The sequence below is a fragment of the Cherax quadricarinatus genome, chromosome 4 (genome assembly GCF_038502225.1).
Source record: "Cherax quadricarinatus isolate ZL_2023a chromosome 4, ASM3850222v1, whole genome shotgun sequence".
Lineage (NCBI taxonomy): Eukaryota > Metazoa > Arthropoda > Malacostraca > Decapoda > Parastacidae > Cherax > Cherax quadricarinatus.
The window spans coordinates 50,735,978-50,740,977 of record NC_091295.1 but is presented as its reverse complement, the minus strand read 5'-3'; positions in this window follow the sequence as shown (position 1 = coordinate 50,740,977).

Sequence of the window (5,000 nt, the reverse complement as noted above, 5' to 3'; positions counted from 1 at the left end):
CCCCCAACAACAATATCACACTTTTGCACCACCCCCAAACCAATGCACACCCCCCCAACCCCCCCTAACACTATCACGCCGGCCCCCCTCACCAACATCACACGGCCCCCACCACCACCAAACACCATCACACATGAACCATCACCAAACCCAAAACCCACTTAACCACCCCCACCTAACATATCACACATTTGCAACCCCCCCCTATCCGCCCCCCACCACCACCCACTTCACCCCGGTCCCACCACCTAAAACCTATCCACGCACCACCACCACCTGACCTACCCAAATGACACCACCCCCCTAACCCCTTCCACACTTGGCACCACCACCACCAAATACCCACTTACCCCCAACCACCAACACACATCCAATTTTGAAACCACCACATCCACTTGACCCCCACCACCAATACACACTTGACACCACCACCTAACCCCACCCACACCCCCCAAACACTATCACCCCGGGCACCACCACCACCAACACCCACCCCGGAAACACCACCACCTAACCAATCACCCGACACCACCCCACAACCCATATACGCCGGCACCCCACCCCCACACCTTCCCCAAAACCCCCATCCCACTACCAGGGCACCCCCAAAAACACCCCCCCCACCACCAAAAACACGTCACCATAAACCCCACCCCAACATACACACTTAACCACCCCCCTAACACACATCACCCCCTTGCACCAACACACCCTGTAACCTGCCCCCCCACCTAACCCCCTATCCATGACCCACCATTTTTTTCATCACACATGAACCCCCCCACCTAAAAACACTTCACACATTCCCCAACCACCAACCAACTAAAACATTGACACCACCAACCTAACATTTTGACCCCACCACCAACACATCACCGCACCACCACCACCTAAACATATCCCTTCACGACCACCACCTAACACTATCCACGCCCCACCACCACCTGAACTATCACCCCCTTAAAAACCACCACCTAACCCCTATCCCATTGGCACCCCACCCCCTAACACACTATCCCCTTGACCCACCAACCCTAACCCCTTCACCCCCGCACCACCACCCCCCAACACACTACACACGCCCCAACCCCCTAACTTATCCCCCTTTGCCCCACCTAACATATCACCTTGACCCCCCCTAACACCTATCACACTTAAACCCCCACTAAATATGCATGAATACAACCACCAAACACATCACCCCCGGCCCCCAAACCAACCTACACCCCTTGACACCACCACCACCAACACACTATCCCCCGACACCCCATCCCCTAACACACTATCCCCCTTAATCACCCCCAAAGACACACATCACAGCACCCACCAACACACTGCCCCCTTGACACCACCACCTAACCCCCTATCACACATTGACACCCACCACCTAACCCCTATCCCCCCTGAACCCCACCCCCCCCACGTACCCACCACCACCCCCTTTTCCACGCCCCCCCCATCCCCTAAACTATCACACGAACCCACCACCACCAAAAACACTATCACACGGCACCCCCACCAACCTACCACACTTGCCCCACACCACCAACCCTGACACCACCACCCACTTTCACCCCGCCCCACCACCCCCCCCCTTTTACAATTCCCCACCCCCCAAAACACTTTCCCCGCCCACCACCCCCTGACACTATCACCCGACACCCCCCACCACCTAACACCTCTCACACGCCCCCCACCACCACCTAAAAAATATCACGCACCCCCAAACCCCCAACACACATCCCCTTGACAACAACCACTAACACTATCACACCCGACCCCACCCCCCTAACACATCCCCGCACCACCAGAACCCCTATCACACGCCCCCCACCAACACACATCACACACTTGACCCACCAACACATCACCATTGACACCACCACCACCCTTTCCACCACCTAACCCTATCACACCTTGAACCCCCCACCACATAACACTATCACACCCTTACCACCCCCTAACACTATCACCCCTTTGACACCACCATCCCCAAAACCCTCACCCCCGGGCACCACCACCACCTAACCCCTATCACACATAACCCCACCACCAAACCCACTATCACACATTAAACCCCCACCACCATAACACTATCACACAGTTGACCCCCTCCCACCTAAAAAATTATCCCCCCAACCACCACCTAACCCCTATCCACATGACCACCCACCTAACACTATCACCCTTTGCTACCATCACCAAACCCCCACAGGGCACCCCCAACCCCTATCACATGCCCCCCAACCCCCCCAACACTATCAAAATGACCCCCCACCACCAACACATCACCCCCCCCAACCACCCCCTAACCTCTATCCCCAAATGACACCCCACCACTAACACTATCAGACCTTACCCACCATCCCCTAAACACTATCACACATTCACCCCCCTAACACTATCACCAGACACCCCACCTAACACATATACCCCTTGAACCATCCCCCTAACACACTATCCCTCTTAACCCACCACCAACACCTATCACATGCCCAACCACCCCCTAACACATATACAGCACCCCCACCCACACTATCACACGCCCCTCACCCCCCTAACACTGTCACACACTTGATCCAACATCACCTAACACACTATCACACATTGCCCATCACCTAACACACCCCTTGGGCACCACCACCACCTAACACACTACCCTTTTTGCACCCCATCCCCCAACACACTATCACACACTTGACACACCACCCCAAAACCCCATCACCTTGACACCACCACCATCAACCCCCAATCACACTGACACCACCCCCCAACACATCACCCCTTCCCCCCACCTAACACCTATCACACTGCCCACCAACACTTAACTGCCCCCAAACCCCCTATCACACCAAAATACACCACCACCACCAAACACTATCACACAGGCACCCCCACCTAACACATCCCACTTGACACCCCATCACCTAACCACTATCACTTTTGCCCATCACCCCTAAACACTATCACCCGCCCCACCACCACCAACCCCTATCTCACTAACCCATCCCCCAACACACTTCACCCCTTGACACCACCACCCCCCAAAAATATCCCCCCGCACCCCCTTAACACACTTCCCCCCGGGCCCCACCACCACCTAACACCACCGCACCACCCCCCCTAACATTCCCCCCCGGGCCCCCACCATCACCAAACCCCTTTTCCCACACTTGCCCATCATCCAACACACTATCCACACTTGACATAACCCACCTCCCCAAATCACACACGGGCCCATCACCAACCCCTATCACAACACCCCAACCACCTAACACATTTCCACACGCCCCCACCTAACACACTATCACACACTTGCCCCAACCCCCCTAACACTATCACACACTTACCTACCACCTAACATTTGGACACACTTGACACCACCATCACCTAACACACTATCAAAATTGACACCATCTCACCAAAAACCCCTCAAATTTTGACACCCCCACCACCTAACACAATCCCCCTTGACACCACCACCCCCTAACCCCTGCCCAACATAAACCCACCACCACCAACCCCTACCCCCGCACCCCCACCATAACACCCACATTCACCACCAAAAAACCACTGTCACCCCACATCAACACCACCTAAATTCCACATACACCACCCCCACCAACATATACCGCACCACTCCCCCAAACACACTATCACCCCGCACCACCAACCAAACACTATCCCTTGACACCATTCACCTAACACACTATCACACTTTGACAACCACCACCTAACACACTATCCACAATTGACACCATCACCAACACCCCACACTTGACCCCACCACCCCCAACACTATCACACCGGCTCCATCAAAAACAATCACACGACACCACCACCACCAACACACATCACCCCCTTAATCTAACACACATCACCCCTTGACCTCACACAAAACACTATCACACACTTGACACCATCCTCCTATCACACTTTTGCACCCCCCACCTAACCACTTCCCCATACCCCACCCCCCCTAACACTATCACACCTTCCCCAACCACCTAACCCCTATCACACACTTGACACCCACCACCAAACCACTATCACACATAACCCCCCCTAACACACTATCCATAAACCACCCCCATAACACTATCCCCACATTGACACCCCCACCCCCTAACCCCTATCCACATTGACCCCAACCCCACCAAACACTATACACGACACCCCCACCCCCTAACACATTCACTCACTTGACACCCACCACCCCAAAACACTATCCCCGCACCCACCACCCACACATCACCCCCCCAACCACCACCACCTAACACCTATCACCCCCGACACCACCACCACCTAACACACTATCACACACTTGACACCACCACCACCTCTTTCTCAAACATTCCTCATACATGTCTCATTCAAGCACTTCCCAACTCACACTCCCTCCCCCTCCCCCTCCAACTCCCCTCTCCCCTCTTCCCCCTCCCCTCCCTCTCCCCCTCCCCCCCCCTTCCCCCCCCCCCCCCGTCCTCTAACACCTCCCTCCCCCCTGTCCCCCCGTCCATTCCACCAGCCAACCCCCCCCACCCCCCATCCTGTCCCCTATAAAACCCCAAACAACTCAAAAAAGATTTTTTGTTTCCCAATCACACCTCACACACACACACACACACACACACACACACACACACACACCCTTCCCCCCAAGTAGACTCTAAAAAGGTAGACCACACTCTCCGGTGACACCCCAAACCCCAGGAGACACACCCCCCCCAGACACAAACACATGTCAGGTTTATATTGGAGTATGCGGCACCAGTATGGAACCCACACCTGGTCAAACAAGACTAGTCCTGGGTGGGGGGGTTTTCGAGGACGGGTTTAAAGGGGGAAATCAACCACAGCACTAGGACAAAAGGAAAAAGGGAGACATGATAAGGGGCATATAAAATACTGAGAGGAATAGACAAGGTGGATGGGGACAGGATTTTAAGGGTTGACACGCAAAAGGGGGTCACAACTGGAAGTTGAAAACAAAGATGACC